The 21,465-nt window shown below is 46.6% G+C and overlaps 1 pseudogene; it reads right to left on the reverse strand.

The window, feature by feature from the left end:
* Positions 1–8,357: 8,357 nt before the first annotated feature.
* On the reverse strand, positions 8,358–12,462 carry LOC129688829 (toll-like receptor 10; annotated as a pseudogene).
* Positions 12,463–21,465: the final 9,003 nt, after the last annotated feature.

A 21,465-nucleotide genomic window follows, 5' to 3' on the forward strand; every position in this document is an offset into this window, starting at 1 on the left:
ATCTATCAATCATCTCTCTATCATCTATCATCTGTCACCTATCAATCATCTATCATCTATCAATCATCTCTCTATCATCTATCACCTATCAATTATCTGTCATCTATCTATCACCTATCAATCATCTATCATCTATCAATCATCTCTCTATGCATCTTTCTCATGCTCTCTCACTGTGCTCTATATCTCTTGCTATCTCTACACTCTCCTGTTCTTCCAGCTTCCCTCCCAGTGGCCATGTCCAGTCTGCGCGTCCTTCTCTCTGCTCTGGACTCTCTCAGCTGCCTCTGGATATTTTTGCTCTCTTACCCACAATAAAAAGTTTTCCCTAACGGAGAGGTCATGTCGGCAGCTTATTTATTGACCGCCACACAGTCTTTTTCTGTGGGCACAGGATCCAGCCTCAGGTCCTCATGCCTGACCATCACTTTACCACTCAGCTGTCTATCCAGCCACCCAGTTATAACACTGTACTGAGTGTAATTAAAGGTGACTTGAAAAAGTTGAAGTGCTATTCCATGAAAAGGAGGATTCATTATCTCAAATCTTTCCTCTTTAGTAGGGTTTCATTCAAAGTAACTAAAAACAAAACACTGACTGGTGGTTTTAGTGTGTGTCTATGGAACTTAAGGTGATTCTGAATGAAAACTGAAGGGCAAATTATTGGGCCCCGTGGGGTCAGCTCAGGAGCGGACAGGTACCACGAGGAAATACACTCCTGTTGTATATGCAGAGTCACTCCTGCATTCACAGGGACAGTAGGTGACAAAGATCACCACGGAGCAGAGGGAGTAGAACAAATTATTAAAAATAATAATAACAATAGTGCTATATACCCTATATTTGTTCCCTCTGCTCATTCCTTCCCTCCAAGGAGGGGTTGTTCTGGTAGCGCATCCTCCTGAGAGCAAGCATAACTACCGAAGTCGCCACAAGGTGGCGCTATAGCCCCAAGGTTCACACAGCACCCCAATGAAAACTCTAGGTTCTTTTTAAATAAAGCTTTCTTCCCCGGGACTCCTGGAACTGTTAGGTACTGGCTAACTAGACTAGAGCGGTCTTGCTGCAAGGGAAGTTCTGATTCCGCAGGTCTGGGCTGGAGCCTGAAATGCTGTGTTTCTAACAGGCTCTCGTGTTCTCGTCTTCTGTTAACTCTGTCCCTGGTTCTAGCCCAGAGTTTAGTTTTCATTTCTTTAGTGTTGCACCTGTTCGGAAAGGAGTGAAAACTAAACAGATGGGGAAAGGGGAAAGGTCTATATGCTCTCTGTCTTTAAGAGTCAATGGAGGAGGAGGAGGCGGCGGCAGCGGTGGCTCAGGTCCAGTTGAACAGTCCCAGAGCACTAATCCAGCCTAGCAGGTGCTCTGGTCTGGTGAGCTGTGCAGCCCACAGGATCCTCCGGGACCTTCTTTCTGGCACGGGGCTTACTTAAGAATTCAGTACAGGGTTTACAGTAGACCGTGCCAGGCGCTTTAGCAAGCACTCCAAAATGCTGCCCTCAAAAGCCAATCTAGAGGTGCCAGCAGAGTCCATCCTGGGGTGAGGCAGCCACAGACGGTGGAACTGGGTGTAAGAACAGGAAGAGCTGCTTTGCTGGTGGCATTACCCTTGCATGCACAATCGATCTATTTTAATATATGAACTTCTGCTTTCCCAAGTGAGAAGGGCTTGCAAGGGAACAGTGCAGGAAGTGAAATCACTTCTTGTCCAGTGGGCCCTTTGACTCCTGGCAGGCCCTGGCTTCAACACAGGAGAATATAGGAGCTGGGAGATTTGGCATCAAGGGCTCCTGCTGCTCTTTTTCTCTGGCTGTGACTTTTTTTTCTTCTAGATTTGGCTCTCTCTCTCTCTCTCTCTCTCTCTTTCTCTCTCTCCTTCCTGTGTTGCTGAGGATGGCCTTGAACTTCTGATATTCCTGACTCCATCTCAACTGCTGGACTTGTAGGCATGTGCCACAGTACTTGATTTAAGTGATGCCGGCGATGAACACAGCCCTTCTCAAATCCTCGCCAGTCTAGCGACTGGGTTTCACCCCGAGTCCCCATACAATTTTTTCCGTTTTGCTTACCTAACAGTTTAAAACAAAGTTGGTTCTCACCTGTTTAACAGTTTAGCTCAGCGTTTGCCCAGCTCCTGACTCAGGGTTCTAAACTTCTCCGAGGCCTAGATGAGCCTAACCCTGGAGTCAGCATCCTGCTCAGGCTTCTCTCTGCTTTGCATAAAGCCCACCTCGCAGAGTTCTGGCTGTGTGCACAGGAGGAAGTAAAAGCTGGGCTTTTGTTCGGGCGGCTTTGCCCTCTCTCCAGCTACATGAATGAACCGACATGTGTAACAGGAGGAGGGACACGTAATTTCAGGCTTGGCCAGACGAGGAAGCGGTAGGAACAGAGGAGGGCCGGAGTTAAGGATGTGGTATACCCTCGTTCTCCCCTGGCCTTGTTCGGCACCCTGAGCAGTGTGGGTGAGGACCCAACAAAACCATCTCAAGGCAGACTCTGGCCCCAGCACGTCAAAACGGAAGTGTTCACATTGTTTGTTGTTTTCTTATTCAACATACCATTATAGAATTCCCATCAAAACAGAATGGCTGAACTTTATTTATTGCATGAAAACTGCAGACAATGTAGTCATAGATTATAAATTTAACATTAGGTTATAGAGTCCAGACAGGCAAGACCTTGTTAAAGCTTAGAACGTTCTCAACCACAGCTAAGTACCTCCATGGAGAGAACAGGACTTGATATGCTCTAACTCATTGCCACACCAAATCAAGAGCGACTTTTCATCCCTTTTCAAGTTTCAGCGAAAGCCATTAGGGGAATGTCTCAAAGCTTAATAGCATGGTAAAGGAGCTTGCTGGTGCCAAACTGGCAGAGTAATTATTTTATTTTTATGTTCAAAAATCACATTAATTAATTTGGCATCCACGCTAAGGTGCATACAAAGAGGAAGTAAGAGAACCTGTAGGGGTTGGGCCTTTCTTTCTACTGTGTGGGCCCTGGGGAATCAAACTCAGATTGTCAGGCGTGGGGGCAGTCACCTCCACTCTCTGAGACCTCTCACTGGCCCCAACTCACTTAGCCACTGACTGTCACTGCCTCACTGCCATTGAGTCATCTGAAGCTGAAACAAGTCATGCAGCCATGAAAAAAAAAAAAAAAAAAAAAAAAAAAACACTAAGAAACGTCCGGCTGCATAAACAAATGTCTCCCCTTGGGGCTGCCCGATGACATGTACGCCCCCAGGGGAAATCACGGGGGGCCTCGTGTGTAGAAGCAGCTTTTAACATATGCTTTAATCCATATCACTCCCACGAGAGACTCCCGTGTGACTCCATGATATACAAATGAAGATGAGTAAAGAAAAGTGACTTGTGTGGGCCTCAGTCCATAGCGTTCGCTGTGCCAGTCTGAAGGCCTGAACCAGCTTCCCAGCGCCTCTGCAAAAGCCAGCACACGGGTGCAGGCCTGTCATCTCGTCACTGGTGAGGTGGCAGCGGGCCAGAACTAGCTGGCCAGACATCCTAGCTGAATCGTCGAGCTACACGTGCAGCGAGACACTCTTTCTCCCAAACTAAGGTGGGGAGTGGCTGAGCGGGCCCGGCGTCCGCCTCCGGCGTCCCCCTCCGGCGTCCCTACACATGTGCGCTCATGCGTAAATGTGCACAAGTAAAATGAAATAACCCACTAAAATAGGAGGGTGGTCACTCGAGGACGGTTCGTCTTGTAGCGTGAAGACTGGCCGCAGCTCCAGGCCCGTCTCTGTCTCGATCCAGGAAGTGTCGTCTGCACACCCATTGTTAGGCGCACCTGTGTCTCTCCCGGGAAGGACGTGTCCTCAGACCCCACCTCCACGGAGCAGAGCCGACCCTCCTGCCTCTAGTCTCCTGTCTGCGTTACTAACAGCACCGTGCGGCATCTACGCTGGCATCCGAGGGCTCCTCAGTGCTGCTGTCTATTCCGCCTCTTTGAGAATATCTTCCCACCATGCTGTCCTAAGTGTTGAAGGCGGGAGATAGCACTATAATCAAGCCGCAGATGGACCGGGCACACACTTGGCCCAGGGCTGGCTGGTGAGGTGTTGGAAGCACAGAGTCCCGAAGCCATCTTGTGTTCATTATGAGAGCCACCACAAAGTAGTATGTCAACATCCTTCTGGTTCTCAGCCTCAGGTGATCCCATTCTGCATCAGCCAGCAAGAAGGGACTATTGTCAGCTGCCCGCCTTGGATGAGGCGGGGGCTGGGACCGTCAGCCTGACGCTCCTGGGGAAGTGCCAGAGCAATGAGGGATAGCTGGTTAACCCTGAACGCATTTTTAAGGAGAGTGGAAAGGAAGTTGGAGGTACATGTGGGTCCGTGTCTGGGCCAAGAGCCTCTGGCCTGGAGGGTACATCGAGTCCCGACAGCACCACGCTCTAGAAAAGTCAAGGGAGGCCCTCCAAAGTGTGGAGCAATGGCCCTTCGGCACAGCTCTGCCGGCTGATGCAGTGAAGAAAATGGGAAGGGTAGCCGGGGAGCCGTGTGGTGTCTTGTATAATCAGCAGACTCTAAAATAGCTCAAGGGCAAACCCCTGAAATCAGGCATATCCCAGGAGGAAGTGGGGAGCCGTGGATATGTGCAGGCTTGGGGCAGAAAGGGGAATAACGGGCCAGTCAAGGCACAGCTCACAGAGCATCAGCAAAAATACCCTTTCTGAAGGGGAAGATGCCCTGAGGGTAAAATCTGCACCCTTGGTGTACCACAGACTGCACCCCGAAGTGGGATAGCCTCAGTAACAGACCGTTTACTGGAGTTCCAGAAAGCAGAGGGCAAGCAACGCCCTCTCTCAGACTGTTTCCTTCAGAGACTGCTGAGGTGTGGGTGGGGCAGCTGTATTCCAGGTCCTATATCAGCTGATGACATCCGTGAGCAGAACCATGGACCTCTCTCTCTCTCTCTGAAACTGTCTGGATCCTAGTGGGTGTTGCCAGGGAGTGAGCAGGATATGAAGATCCGCAGCATGATTTATCAGGTGGCAAAGGCTTTGGAGAGATGAAAGTCCAGGAGATGAGCGGCCCAGGATGTCTCCACAAAGACTGCAGCTGGAGAACACCAGCCATGCTGGGCCTCGGGAATACGTGAACCGGTTCCGTACTCTGGTGTATTTTCATTCATACACTTTAACTTAATTTTCAGAACCTAAACCCATTTGTTAGAGCAATAGCAGCTTGGGCCCGCTGAAGATAAAAGTGCCTGTCGTTGGAGGAGATGAGGCTGCAGTCCGAGCTGGGTGGGTCAGAAGCCCTCACTCTACCCAGATGATCTCATCTTGGGCTGTTTCTTTGTCACTGGACAACTGGAACCCAATGTCTGACAGCAGGCACCACAGAGTCTTGTGATGGGTGGGGCAGGGGCTCAGTGATTAGCTGTTGAATTTGATGTGGTGGCAAACAGCTTTGCTCTCAGCCCGTGGGCAGCAGAAGCAGCAGATCTTGTGAGTTCAAGGCCAGTCTGTTCCACAGAGTGAATTCTGGGTGGCTCAGAGCTGCACAGTGAGACCCTGCCCCAAAAATAACTAAACAAAAGAAACGAAGTTGAAACTCAAGTGTAAGTGACATCCCAACCCTTGTTTGCCTTTGTGGGGATTTCAAGATGCACCGCCAAGGTTGGGGCCCCTCAAGGAACCCAAGGGGGACTGATGCCATGAGCTCATCAAGGTGAAAACAACTCGGAGAGTATGAAAGTAACCCTGACAGAGTACCAGTGATGACCAAGTGGACCCAAGATGCCCTTCATCCTCCATCTTCACGTGCAGACAGGTTCTAGATTATGGACCGAAGGGCGGGGGATCTGAATGTCAGACTGCAAAACAAGCAACTGACAGAGCAAGAGCGTGTTTTGGAGTCAGACAGTGAGAGGCTCTCTGCAGAGAGCCCAGATGCAAACGACATTGTGTGCGGATGTTAGGCCCAGCAAGAGCCTAAATATAAGAAGGTATGAAGAGAACTCAGGAAACTAATCATCCATCAATGCAAAAACTCAAGAGGTTCCTCTTGACCATTGCGCAATGGGGTCACCCCTGCTGGTCAGCTAGGAGTGGCACCGGGAGACAAAGACCTTAGGTTTTTAAAAGACACAAGGTGGGAATCTCCTGGGGTTGCTGTCTTGGCAATTCAGGGTTGGATGGGGTGTTTAACTTTTAAAATAATTGGTCAGTTCTGGTCACCCTTAGGTCCAGTCAGCCCTGTCATAAATATCTGATCTTCAAGTCAGTTTGGAATTTCCTGCCATCCACAGTTAAAGATGGGAGAGTGATTAACTCATCCCGTGCCTGTTCTGAGGAGTGGGGGTTACAGGCTTTGGATCAAAGGTCAGGAGAAGGATTGGGGCCATTTGGCCCAGTTTCCAAACAAAGCCCATCTCACCGGCGCCAGCCAGTGATTTTCTCTCCATTTAGTAAAGATCTCTGCTTGTTCTCTTCCTTATCTCTGCCCTCACAGATGGCTGATGTCAGGAACTTTTACATTCCTCCGTTCTCTGGAGAAGCACTAAGAGGCTTTAATTAACATGGGCCTAAAACTTGAAAATATAAGTTATAAGGCAATTAAAAGAAACATAGGTTACAAAGTTAGTCTGATTCTTTCACGGAGCCTTTACCTCGATCTCCGAGAGAATATAAACAGACCATTCTGAGCAATGCAGACATCCAGGCAAGATCACATTTGTCTGCAGAAACTGGCCCCCTAGGTGTTCACAGACCGGCTTCAACCATGGGAGTGGATAAGTTAGTCTCCTGGTGTGGGGGGTGGGGTGGGAGAAGGGACTCCAGCTTGACAAATGACAAGCAAGTGAAAAGGAGCCTGCCAGCTCACAAGGTCTGGGTCATCCTGGCATGGTCGAAGTTGTTCAGCTGGCTTCCAGGACAGCACAAAAGCTCTGTGTTCATTTCCCCTTTACTCCATCTTCCCCTTTACTCCATGATTCAACAGAGTGGACAGCTGCTGAAATGAGAAGTTCTTTGAGGAAGACTGGTGCTTTCCTGAGGCTGGAGAGCATGTCTCTACACCCAGAAATATCTAAGCCATGATGGTCACCACCAGGCTTTTTAGGGAATCAGATGGCATTCAGGTTCTGAGGAAGGACTTTCTAATGGTTTGGTCTGTCCTGCTGCAGAGACAAAAAGGGGCTGAGAACGAAGCCTGAGGCAGTGTTGTAATTTTAATTGTAATAACAGCTCTCAGGGCCAGGGAGTGGCTCAGTGCGGAAAGGCTGCCCCCAGCTGCCTCACAACATGAATTCCTTTCAGCCTCCCAAAGGTAGGAGAGAATCAATGCCACAAGGTTGTCTTCTGATCTCCACACACACTGAGGCCCATGCCACAGCCCCTCTACCACGCACCAATACACAGGAATAAGGAAAAGTAAAAACCACATGTGTCCTTAAAACTGTTACCACACTGAGGCGCTACCACAGAATCCCGAGTCTGGGGGAGCTGAAGGCTGACCAGGCCTTTAAAGGGAGATGTCTCGTGGAAGAATACACTAAAAGTTGTAGCCTCTCCTACAGAGTCTGTTTCACTTCTCCAAAAGCCGAGGCCACAGCATTTAGTTCCCAGGCCCGCCTCTGCCCCACCCCACTGTGATCCCAGGGAAGGGACAGCGGGGTACCTGGCTCCAAGGCCATTCTTCAGTTCTAGCTCTGGCAAAATGTCTTGAAGTAAGACCTGGCTTCTAGATCCAATGCCCAATCTGTTCCATGGGCTCTCAGGCTGGAAGTCTCCAAACAAACAAACAAAAACCCTACTAAAGCAGGTATGAAGGCTGTCACATCTGTGGTCTTAGAACTTGGGACGTGGAGGGTCAGCAGTGCTGTACAGTGAGTTTAAATCCAGCTTGGGCTACAGGAGATGTGCCTATAAATAAATGAATAATAAAAAAGAAAAAGAATCAAACAAAAACAAAATTAGAAGTACAAGAAGTTCATGAAATACAAACCATAAGAAACAGAAGTAGATAGGTTACTGTCTCAGGAGTCTGAACAAGCAGACAGGATCATGTGGCCTCTTCAGAAGAGCAGATTGGGGTTTTGTCTTAAATAAGAAAATGTCTTTCTTATTTAAGATTCATATGTGCTAGTGTATATTGCTGTTTTTCTGCATGTATGTCTGCATACCCTAAGGAGGACTTGGATTCTCTTATAGATGATTATGAAGTACTATGTGTGTTCAGGACCTTGTTATGTTGTGCAGAAATTCAACTGGCCTTCTCTTAGGGACTTTTAGGATCCTGACTACATCCTATGTTAGTACCTGAATCCTATGACATCATCTAGGCCAGATACATAGTGACCTGTCGGCCACTCCCCCTCCCTCTTACCCTCTTACTCTCTTGCTCTCTTGCTCTTATATTCAGGAATATAAACATCTTCTAATGGAATTCCCTTTAGACTCAAAGGGTATTCGCAGGCATATGAGTCTGACTATCCAACTATAAGGCCCTTGGAATATTTTTCAAGCCAACTGAAATCTCTTAATACACCGGAATGAATTTCTTCCTGCATTTAAAGTCCTAACCTCCCAGCAGCTCCAGAAAAAAATCCAGATATGGGCTGAGAATTAAATTCATTTCAATGTTCAGAATAGAGAGAGTCGTGTGAAATGAATGTACCCAGCAGGGTCGGTTAGAACACTAAAGGCGATACTTAGCTCTCGTAAAGACTCAGGTGAGTAATCTCTTCAGGGACTGCTCGAATCTTGTTATTGTTCAGATCGAGTGTTTGAACTCTTCTGGGCAAACACCTGAAAGCAGAACCATCAAAATTATTGAATGACAAGTTCAAAAGGATCAAGGTGTCTGACCACACACTTTTCCCCATTTCCGTGTTGTCCAGGTTCCAGCTCAGAGCCAAGTGAGGTGAGGGTGCACAGTTGGCAGAGGCCCACCGAAGAAAGAGCGGAGTCTGCAGTTGGCTGCCGCTCACAACAAGAGTTTCCGATAAGGCAGCTGGATTAGGGGTTTGAAACATGTCGTCTGCTAAGATGGTATTGGCAAAATTTAAATATTGGAAACGTTGGGGATGGCTGGGCAAGAGCAGATGTGGCGTGTGCTTCCGATATGGTCGGGTTTTCTCTGTCCAGTGGGGTGAAAAGCAAGTGGAGTCTATCCTGGGGAATAAAAAGGATTCTGAAATGTATGTTCTCCAATATTACAGCTTTCATCAGTCTGAGTAGTCAAATGAATTGTGGTCCAGATTAACCATCCCTCCAAAAGTCATGCCCTGAATCTGGAAGTATCCCATTGATGTCTGTCACACAACCTGGAAGATGTGGAGACGGTCATCCCAGAGCAAGTCAACTTTATGAACTATCTGTGGATGTCTTGGTATTCTCTACAATAAGCCTTTGCAGAGTGTCATAAGTTATAAACTGGCTCTTGCCATCTATATTTGCCATTTCTAATATTTTTGAAGTTTTCATTCCATTACACAAAAGTACCCAGAAATTTGTGTTCATCGGTAAATGATGTGAAGGGCTGTTGTGTTTAGGATGGGCAGGCTTTCTTCTTCATAATGAGAAAGATCTCCAAGCCCTCACAAGACAGTTCTGGGATGCAAATGAGCAATTTTCTGGAGATCTGATTTTCATATTTTCTCCCCACTCAAAACCCGTTTTGTGGAGAGAGAGAGAGAGAGAGAGAGTTCCTGTGCTGGGGAGCTGAAGAAGTCCTGAGTAACTGTAAAAAGTGAATGAAGCTCAGAGTGAAAGTGTATAGTTGATGTGGGCGCAACCATGTCAAGGACGCTAAGGCCTTAGATCCAAAACCTGTCAGAGCCTTCCTCCAGGAGAGCCTTCCTCCAGGAGAGTCCAGGCAATGGCAGAGCCTTCCTCTGGTCCAAAGTGGAGCATTGGCGGGTGGCTGACCACGGTATGCAAAAAGTAGCAACCACAGCTTCCTCCTCCCAAGACTGCAACCTGAGACTGCAGAGGCCTCCTGCTGACAGGAGCTAGCCCCTGCTGATACCAGCTAGCCCCTGCTGACACCAGCTAGCCTCTCCAGAACAAGCCTTGTGATGAGCGCCTGGAGGTTCTGGCCTGTTGCTGCAGTGGCGGGTGCTGCTCCAGCAGCAAGCATGGCCACCCCACCCCAGTGTGTCCACGAGCGTCTGTCTGTGTGTCTGTTCTTTCTTCCTTCCCTATTGTCCAGTCAGGTTTCCAGGACCAATCTGTACAGGATGCAGCATTCATAGGAACAGTACTCAACTTTTAACAACACTTTCAGAAGGCCTAAAACACATGTCTTTAGGTCTCCATATGTTTTCACATGGGTGGCAAAAGCAATCTGAATCTTGCCTAATAGTAACAAGCATGATATAACATCAGCATCCTCAGAGTCCATTGTGTCAGAAGCATGCTACCTGATTATGCTAACTGATGCGTGCTACCTGATTATGCTAACCGATGCGTGCTAACCGATGCGTGCTAACCGAGACGCACTAACTGCATTCACTCCCTGGAGCAGGTCCCTTTGTCTGTAGACATGATCTCATTCGCTTACCCCAGGGCTGTGCCAGGTGCTGTCACCTTCGGGGTGCAGACATTGGCACTCAAGGATTGAGAACCGGGAAGATTCTGACGAGGCTTTAAGTTGTTGGACCCATGAAATATAAGGCACTTTAAAGGAGGCTCCATTCCTACAGATTTCTCTTTTTCTAAAGCCTTCTTAGGTTTCATTTTTTCCCCCTTGCAGTAGAAAAATTGAAAGAAAAAAAATGTGTGGCAACCGTCCAAAGTAAATTAAAAATAAGAACTCTCTGTTGTCTTCGTCCACGTTGCTATACTGTCACCTCCCGCTGAGTGGGCACCTCACACGGCACGAAGTTTCTCCTCGAGGTCGTGTAGTAAGAACTCAAGATCAACGGCGGCTGAGTGAGTTCCTAGTGAAGGAATCCTTCTGCTTCGCACAAAGGAGGGGAGAAGAACAGAGAAAAGAGGAGAGGAGCCAGAAAGAAGAAAGTCATGGATCTTCTACACAGCTGTGAAGGACATGTAGCCCTTTATTTGGAGAATTTCTACAATTTTACAAAAAAAAAAAAAAAAAAAAAAAAAAAAAAAAAAAAAAAAAAAAAAAACCTAGTTATCTACATTGATAATATAATTCTTATATTCTATAAGCTTCTGTTCCTGGTAAGATTTCTCAAATGTCTTCGAGGTAAAATTAATTCTGTTGGAGTCTCCATTTCTTAAACACATGACTGACAATGCTCAAAAGATGCCCTCAGGGTTCTACATATATTTAAGTATTATGGTATGTTAATATCTGTCTTAATATTTTAATACTTTAATTATCTTAAAAAGTGAATTTAGTTCCTGATAGAATTTCAAACCATTATATATTCAAGGGTAAGTTTTCTGCATGTACTTCAAAATATTCCCAGAACACCAGTTTTTAACTTGCCTAAAGGAGTAATTACTGTTGTAATGATTGTGTCGGTGACGTCCAGCGTGTAACTGTGAAGTTTCATTTTCCTCCTGCTTCCTGAAGACTGCGTGTTAAATCTTGGAAGATCTTTTGTGCTGGTGAGATGGCTTGTCACCACGATTCCTAGGACCATTCACAGTGGGCAGAAGGGCTGGCCAGGTGCAATCTGCAGGGAAAAAAAGCAAACTCTGAAGCCCCTGCAAGATAACTCCTCAGATCAATAGCCCCAAGCTCACTAATCAGTCATCTTTAAGCAAAGTAGTAAACATACAGACACACACACACACACACACACACACACACACACACAAAACCAACCTAAGTCTGTGTGTCCTCCTCTGTACTAGCTCTTTGGAAAGATTTGCACAACCTCTATTTCTTTTTCATGAGTGTTTCAGCAGTTCCCAGCTGAGCTTGTAGTCTCCGACTCTCGCTGAGGTGCAGGTGTGTGGATGATTTCTTGACCAGGTCAGAAGCGGCTGTGGGGACAGTCGGAATGAGAGGTTCCTGTCAGGGTAAGACCTCTCCCCTCTGCCGTGTGCGGTGGTATTTATTGCGCGCTCTGCCAGCTGGCGTAATTCTGGGGTGCTGAGTGCACCCCGTGTTGGCAGGTGCCTCCGCTATCATTTCCAGAACCTTTTCATCCTCCGTCGTCCCAGGCTGAAACTGCGCCCAGCAACACTCTCTCCGCCTCACCCCTTCCATCCTCTGGCATCTCTACTCTGCTCTCTGTTTGAGAAGGAGATGGCTTTAGGTGCCATTTGTCAGTGAAGGCAGACAATATTTGTTCTCTTTTTATCTTATAGGCTTAGTTAACACCTTTCCAATTTTTTCCCTACATTCCAGCATGCCCCGGAATATTCTTCTCTTTGAAGGCTGAAATAACACGCAATCGCACAGGTGACATCTCGCTTCTCCTCAGACCTTTGGGCAGCCTTAGGACTCTTGTGAAAAATGATGCTATGGAAAGGGGGTACAAACACGAATAGTCCTTCAAGTAGAGTCATTGGACCCTCAGGTGTTCCATGTTTACCTAGTGACTTGTTTAACGGAGCTGCCGTGATGGCTTCCCCTTGCACCTTGGAGCACTGGTAGCACCTCACTTCCAGGCTCAGATCAGTTTGCTCTGCCCCTCGAATTAGGTGGAGTAGCAAAATGAGGAGGAGGAGGAGGAGGTAACTCTAGCAGTCCAGTTGCAAGAACACGAGAAGTGGCTGTCCCCTGAGGTGACTCCTTACAGCAAGCCTTGCCGGGCACCCCGTCACCATGCCAAGCTCACCGGGAAAAATCCACTCACTCGAGAGCAAGTTTATCTGGCTTACAGAGGTTTCAGCACATGCTCACATCACCCTGTGGCTTGGGGACCTGTGGTGAAGCAGAATCCTATGGCATGGAACACGTTATATAGCAAAGTTACTCACCTTGTGGCACCCATGAATCACGGGGGTGGGACGGGAGGGGAAGGAAAGGGAGTGGGGAGGAGGGGAGAAGGGGAGGGGAAGGGAGGAAAGCAGAAAAGAGGGGAGGGGAAGGGAGGGAGGTGTCAGAGGAAGGGGCTAGAGGACAAAATTCATCTTTCAAGGGCAGGTAAATACTCATCTAAGAAATGAAATAGGTTTTATACACACACACAGTGAATACAGGATTTCTCACTAAATCCATACTTTTCCGCTTTGTTTTGGTTTTGGAGAGTTTGTGTGGGTGTGGTGGGTGTGGACGGGCACACCAGTGTGAGCGTGCACGAAGGCAAGAGCTCCACATCAGGCGTCCTAAACCACCTTCCACCTTAGTTTTTCAGGTAGTTGCTCATTGAACCTGTTGCTGACCAGCTGGCTAGACTGGCTGGCCACGAGTTCTGGTGAACTGTTTGTCTTCTCCCAGCACCCAGCACTGGGCTGCTGTGTACCCAACACCCAGCACTGGGCTGCCTGCCATGTACCCAGCACCCAACACTGGGCTACCTGCCATGTTCCCAGCACCCAGCACTGGTCTGCTGTGTACCCAACACCCAGCACTGGGCTGCCATGCACCCAGCTTTGACGTGGGTGCTAAGAACCCAAATCCAGGTGCTCATATCTGTGCAGCAACCACTTTGCCCATGGAATGGTCACCCCAACCCCCTTCTTTGTTTACTTTTGGCAGGGCATAGCAACCCCCTTCTTTGTTTACTTTTGGCAGGGCATAGGCCTGTGCATGTATCCCAGGGTAGTCACAGCCCCCTGCTTCAATTTTGAGAATTCCTGGGGTGTGCTCCATGTCCAGCTTTCCAGCTCCAACAGTTTTGTTTTGTTCGTTTAGTTGTTTGCTTGTTTGCTTGTTTGTTTGTTTTTGTGATGGTGGGTGACGCTGGGGACGGAAGCCAAGGTGATATGCATGGAAGGCAAAGCCGTATCATTTAGCTACACCTAAGATCCAGCGCACAATACCTACCACAGCCGTCTCTGTGACTGTGGTCGGCAGTTACTGTGTCTCTGAGGCCAGGCATGTGACAAACATCTTGTTGGACACTTCAGCTCAAGGATTTTCCCAGAGATTCCCTAGTTTGCATGAAAGCCATTGTTTTCATTGAATGTGGAAACCCCCCAGTGCACACTGAATCTTGCTTACTAAGATCTTTTGTAATGCTTCCAGTTTATATTCGCTTGTGAGAATCAGTGTTTTTAACTTTTAGGGATTTTGTGAGACAGTTAAAAGCAGCCAACACTAAAAATTGAGTTGTGTCTACTTGATATTTGAACAAATGGCCTTAAAAACAAAAATAGCAAGTACTCACACTCACCACTTCCTGATCTTCCTACCGTGTGCTCACCATGGTTGTGCCCTAGAGAGCACCACTCCCTCTACGCCAGTTGGTACAGCTTTCACCTGTTTGTCTCCTTGAGCACAGGCTTTAGCTCTGTTGCATTCCCTGGTGCTCCTTTTCTCCTCAAACTGCACATTTTGTATTTTCCCTTGCTCAGCTTGCTCCTTTTCATCTTAGATCTTCATACTACTGGCCACTGATAACCACACGATACAGCCAGCACGTGGCCGTATGAAACCTCCTGTCACTGCCATTAATCCAAAACTCTTCAATGTAGCCTCAGCAGACTTTTCAGACAAGGGCAAAAACCAGCCACTTTCTTTGCTAAACTATCACCTATTCTTCTCCCTAAAACCTCTTGAGCGATGCCATCATAATCTATCCTCTCTCAGCACCACTCGAACACCTACCAGGGTGGCCCACTAAGGTTAGCTCAAAGAAGTCAACTGCCTTTTCAATCCAAAGTCCGAAAGTCCACATTCCACCAAGAAGCACAGTGAAGCCTGTCACAGCGATAACCACGTCCCTGGTACCAACTTCTGTCTTAGCCGAAGTTCTGGTTGCTGTGAAGAGACACCATGACCATGGCAGTTCTTATCAAAGAAAGCATTTAATTGGTGCTTGGTTACAGTTTAGTCCATTATCAGCACAGCAGGCAGTATGACATCACACAGGCAGACATGATTCACATTCAGATCCGCAGGCAGCAAGAAGAGAGAGACACTGGGCCTGGCTTGAGCCTTGAAACCCCAAAGCCCACCCACAGTGACACACTTCCTCCGACAAGCCCACATCTGGTCCCTGTCAAGCAGTGCCACTCCTTAATGACCATGTTCAAATAGACAAACCTGTGGGGCCATTCCTAGTCAAGCCATCACAGTGCTATCTACTTTTTAAAGTTATATGTATTTTATTTTATGTGTGTGAGTGTCTTGCCTGCATGTATGTCTGTGCACCACATGCTTGCGTGGCCCACTGAGGTCAGAAGAGGATATAGGATCCCCTGGAACCAGAGTTATAGACATTGTGAGCCACCACGTGGGTGCTGGGACCAAGCCCCGGATCCTCTGAAAGAGCAACAGGTGTTCTTAACTGCTCAGCCACCTCTCCAGCCCCAGCTATCTACTTTTTAAAGTCGGGGCTTTTGTTTGTTTGTGTTTTATTCTTCTCCTTTCAGTTACACACACACACACACACACACACACACACACACACACACAACCTCCCCTCTGCCCTAGATCCACTCCTCCTCCATTTCCCTTCAGAAAAGAGCAGGCCTCCCAGGGATAGCAACAGAACACATTACAATAAGACAAGTTACGACAAACTCACATCAAGGCTGGATGAGACAGCCTCATAGGAGGAAAAGGCCTCAAGAGCAAGCAAAAGAGTCAGAGACACTGCCACGCCACTGCTAGGAGTCCGGAGAGAACACCAAGCCAGGAACTCAGTGATTTTACTTATTTAATTAACTTATTCTCTTTACACCTCAATTGTAGCCTCTCCTTCATCTCCTCCCAGTCCCACTCTTCCTCCCTCTTTCCTCTATCCCTATCCCCTAGTCCACAGACAGGGGGAGCCCTCCTCTCTTACCAACTGACCCCAGCTTATCAAGTCTCGTCAGGACTGCCTTCATTCATCCTCTTCCTCTACGGTCTGGCAAGGTCACCTTGCCATGGGGGAGTGATAGAAAAGAGGACAACAGAGTTCATGTCAGAGATAGCCCTTGGTCTTCTTACTAAGTGACCCACACAGACTGAGCTGCCCATCGGCTACACCTGAGCAGGGAGCCTGGATCCTCTCCATGCATGGTCCTTGGCTGGTGCATCAGTCTCTGCAGATTCCCCTAGGCCCAAATTTGTTGGCTCTGTTGGTCTTCTTGTGATTTTACTTATTACTAAAAAGAAAACAAAGGGCTGGGGTCTTAGCTCATTTGCCTAGAGTGGACCAAGCTCTGGTTCTGTCTTCAGCATTGCCTGAAGCCGAGTGTGATAATGCACACCTGTCATCTACACACTTGGGAGGTGGAGAAGGCAGGGAGTCAGAAGGTCATCCTCTGCTACAGAGTAACCTTGAAGCCAACCTGGGCTACCTGAAGTCTTGTGTCAAGAAAAAGGAATGGGAACCCCAGGGAACCAAGCTTGGGTACGTCAGAGGACACCTGGACAGCATCAATCCAGCTGGAACATTTTAACAAGGAAACACTCCTGTGTCTACTTTACAGACAAGAACAAAAGAAACTTGGAGAGATGAAGGAATTTATCCAGGGGCACAGAGTTGCCGGCACTCAGACAAAGCAATGACAGAATGCCTGTTTTTTAGAGTGCTCTATAACTTCATTTCCACTGTTCCATCTCTTGGAGATGACATTTTGATCTCTGAATCCCACTTTTTAAACTTTCTCATTGAAAACCCTCCATGTACAGAAAAGTGTAGAAACAAAACAAACAGTAAACTACAGGCGAGCAGTGACAATGCTGCATATTTCATCCAGGCCTTTCTATGCGTGTCTTAACAAAGCTGAAGCCATGGTGCATTTCGAATGTCGAGTTTAATGTCAGCCGTATAAGCCTTCTTCTGTGCTAACACAATGCCTCCACTATACTTAAAAATTATAATTAAAAACACATAATGCAAAACTCACCATCTCAACCCCTAATACTTCATTTTATTTATTTACTTTCTGCATACACACACGTGCCGTGGCCTGCTTCTGGAGGTCAGAGGGAAGTTTGTGGGAGTCAGATATTACCTTCTAATATGTGAGCCCCCGGGGCTGAAATGAAGGTGTCAGGTTTGGCAGCAAGCACCTTAACCGGCTGAGCCATCCTGCCAGTCCATTAACTACAATACTTACCATAAAGATGGCTACACAGATGTCCTTCAGTGAGCAAGTGCAACACAGTTGCCCCTCAGTGGAAAACGAGCTTTAAATTTGACAAACTTGTGAAGAAATATTTGTTATTTCTTATTTCTCTGGGATAAATTCCCAGACATGCAATTGCAGATAAGAAACATGAACATTTTACAGGTCTCAACATATCGCCAAGTCACTGGCCCCTCTTACTACCACCGCATGAAAACCAGCCATTCTGTTGCCCCTCTCCAGTGTGACGATCCAACAAAATGGAATTATGCCAGCCTAATTATGTCCCCCAAACTCAAAGGCCACAATTCATATGTTTAAAAGGCAGAAGTGTCCATCCCATCTGGAGAAAGTGGTGAGCAAGGACAGCCACAACAAATGTAAAAACCTAGGTAGATGACTAGGGTGTGCTTAAACTCTAAAAGGGAGTTTACTTAAATTTTGGCTATAAAGGTATAACCACCATATGGTTATAAAGCCATAACCATGTGGAAGAGGAAACAGGCTGTAAATAGCCATAACAAATGTATAAATCCAGGCCCACACCTTTAAATAGGTACAAGGTGCCTAAAGAATGCTTAAATGCTAAAATTAAAAAGGAGTTTGTATAAAGTTTACTTAAAGCATAATGCCTTTCTACTGTTCAGGATAACCAGCTTGTCTCTTTAAAAGTGTTCTTCCCACAGGAGACAGGTAGTGGGTTGACCTAATACGACAAGTGGCCAGAACCCCAGAGGAGGAAGTTAGGGTACAGACAGCTTTGTTTTGATTTCAAACCTCAGAGACCTGCAAAATATGACATTTTAAAATGTTTTATTATTTTAGGATGAGTTGACACCAAGACATGTCAACTCCTGGCAGCACCCCGGCCTACCTCAACCAAGATATGAACATTGAAGAACCTCCATATGGAAAGGGCTTCAAATGTGGCAAGCCAGCCACCTGGGCAAAGAAGTGACTCATTTCTACCACAGACAGAATTCTGCCTAAAATGGACAAGTTTGAACGCAGGCCAAGTAAGCTGCTGGGATCTGCCAAGACGGGTAAACAAGTCCTAAATAGTTCCTGCTTCGCAATTATGTCAGCTCAACTGGGCCAGAAGGATGACGATGATGCTCCAACATTGGAGAGTTTGGGGTGGCTGTTCAGGCAGCAAACTGTCTCTGTCATTTTTTTTTTTTTTTTTTTTGAAGCCTGCTAGCATGCACTTCCTGTTTACTTGGGTAATTAATTTTATTCCTTCTCAAATCTCTGTTGGTGTTAAAGACTAGATAAAGTTTTACAATTTGTCTTAGTTGCTTAGGCATTAAAAAGATGTTTTAAGGTTTAGATAGATGTTGTTCAGATTGATCGATACAGCTACAATAAACATAATTTGGATACAAAGCTTTAGACTCACCAAATAGGAAAGGTGTTGTTTTCTTCAAGATTGCTAAATACAAATAAGCAAAACTCTATGAATGTAATATTTATATATGGTTTTCCTGGTTGTTTCATGATTCTTCTCACTGTATGTAGTTTATTGTACGTGGAGGAATGTCTTGTGTGGATGTAGCAGCGGTGAATAAAGAGCTGATTGGCCAATTAGCTGGGCAAAAGAACAGGAAGTGGAAGGTGGAACTTCCTGGTAGGGAGACAGGAACTCTGGGAAGGGAGAGAGAAAAGCCTTTTTCTTTAGGAGACACGAAGACAGGCGTGTTCATTAAGGCTGGAAGGATAGCTGAGCACATGGCTATAGGAACAGACTGATGGAATAGAAGCTGCTCTGGGAGTCATCAGATTGACAAGTGACTGGTTTTTATGTGCGTTTTAAAGGTCCTAGGATTACAATAGGTGTCATTCTTTGGGTGCTGTCCACATTTAATTAATAATTTACTTTTTTGAGACAAGTCTCCTCACTGGCCTGGGAGTCACCAAGCAGACCAGCCTGGCTGACCAGCGAGCTTCGCGGATCTACCTGTCTCTGCCTCCTTTGGGGAGGCATGCAGCCCCAGACCAGTGAACTTTGAAGTTCACAGTGAAGCAGAACGTCATGCTTGTCTTTGTTTGAAGAGTCCTGATTAAACAGAGAACACGGCACTGTGTTTAAAACCCGCTCAGCTCCTGACATCCCACAGCTAAGAGGTGCATCGGGAAGCCTGGGTAATGGAGCTGCCAGGCCTGCGTGCACAGGGACAGACTTGACAAACCTGAGCCTCTGCCCTTAGTGTTTATCCCTCTTCATGTGAAGAAATGTAACCAAGGACCTTTATGGACATAAGGAAAGGGCCTGTTTGCTCTCAGCATGGAAATGGAGAGACGGAACATCTTGGGTCTTGAGAGTGTACCAGCTTCAGGTTGCTGACCTGTGAAATCAATGTGTGAGAAGAATAATCTCTCCGCTCGTTTCAGTGAGCACTGTGAAGGTGGGTTTTGTCCTGTATGGGTTCTACTTACCCCCTGAAGAGAAAGAATCGTGCATCTCAGCCCTCAGTGCTAGGAAACAGAACAGAACTCCATGGAAAGTTTGCTCTATGAATGCTGCACTCTGGGAGCATGCTTGAGCAATCCTAAGTTCACATCTGGAGACCTAGAGATGTTGGCTAGCTATTTTAATAATACTCTTTAAAAAAAAACCTATAATATAAATAATGAAATCAGCTTAGAAAGTTAAAGTAGCTTGTCTCAGATTATCAAAAATTAATGTAGAAGCTAGAATTGAAATCCAAACTGGCTTCAGAGATTGTATTTGAATTCTGTTGCTTCAGAGCACCACACATGTGACATTCCAAAGCCATGAAACAAATAACCTGGACAATGAATCACCCGTCCCATACCTTACAGAGACCACTTTTTAGACTTAGGAGGTGCCAGGGGCTGACCTGTGTCAGCCAATAGGTTGCAAGCCCAAACCTTAGTACTTCAGAATGGGCCCTTCTCTAAAACAGGGGCGTTGCAGGTGTAATGAAAATAGAGACATTTGTATTACACAGTCCGGACCACAGATGTCTGCACGAAAATGGGAAATTATCACATAGAGGAAGACATGCAAACCCGGAAGACGAGGTGAAAAGCATAAGGAGAAAATGGCCAAAAGCCAGTTAAGAAGAGGCGGGGAGCAGGCCCTCTCCTTCCCGCTCTCACAAGGGGCCAACCCTGCTTACACGTGGTCGCCCCAGAACTGGGAGACAACAACTGAAACTGTGCGTTCTCCGCACAGAAGTCCCCAAAGCTACTGTGTAATTGCTTGCTAAGGAGTCAGGACTAGATTGTGAAATCTAGAAGTATAATTCGGGAAGTGTTGCAAACTTAGAGGAAATGGAAGTAGCTGCTTAGAAAGACTGGTGCAACTCCATTACAGAATAATAGTTTTCATGTTCCATAGTTTATGCTCACTTCCCGCTGTGTTCCATAGATACTGAGCTGTGTTTTATAAATCCCCAGGTCTGACCGTTCACAATATGCTCTTCTTTTTCTTTCTCTTTCTCTTCCTCCTTGAGGTAGGATCTGACTGTATAGACCAGGCTGCCTGGAATTCAGGAACCTCCTGCTTCAGCCTCCAACTTGCTGGGATTGCAGGCACGCCCCGGCACGGCTGACTGCACTATGGTTTTATTTAGCTGTTGACAACCATATGCTGGTCTCATTTGCCATAAGCCTCAAAATCAGCCACACGGGGATAACAGCCCCAGGATAAGTTTGGGTATCCCAGCCTTTGCTCTCTTTATTAAAATGGCCTCTCTCTCTCTCTCTCTTTTTTTTCACCATTATATATTGACGCCTCCTTCAAGACCCAATGGAAAACCTAACCTATCATTTCTGGGTGTTGATTTATTTGTTTGTTTTGAGACAGGGTCTCTCTATAGAGCCCTAACTGTTCTGGAACTTGTATGTAGATCAGCATGGCCTTGAACTCACAGATATCCACCTAACTCTGCCACCTAGTGCTGAGACTAATTACTTATTATTTCTAAGATGGCTAAGTCAAATAATCTACAAACTTCACCATATGGTCTTGTTTTGTTACTCTCTATGTGTCTGTATAGAGACATACAGACTTTCTGATTGAAAGTTTCTTAGAACAATGAATTAACAGTATCTACAATCCCTCCATTAAGTGGAAAACCAGACGAGAGTTTTACATGCAGACAACTTACATAGAAAAGTAACATCAGGGCCGAAGAGTGAGGGGATTCAGAGGGTAAATGCAGAAAAAATGATAGGAGAGTCAACCTGCAGTGAAGTGCATTGGAGTTTTCTACTGCTGACCCAGCACACAGAGATCCACACGTCGGTAGAGGAAAGGGTGTCTCGATTCTACAGCAAATTCAATGAAACAAACACGTGAATCCCTTAAGTGTT

This window comes from Psammomys obesus, unplaced genomic scaffold (assembly GCF_907164565.1).
Source record: "Psammomys obesus unplaced genomic scaffold, mPsaObe1.curated_primary_1811, whole genome shotgun sequence".
Classification (NCBI taxonomy): domain Eukaryota; kingdom Metazoa; phylum Chordata; class Mammalia; order Rodentia; family Muridae; genus Psammomys; species Psammomys obesus.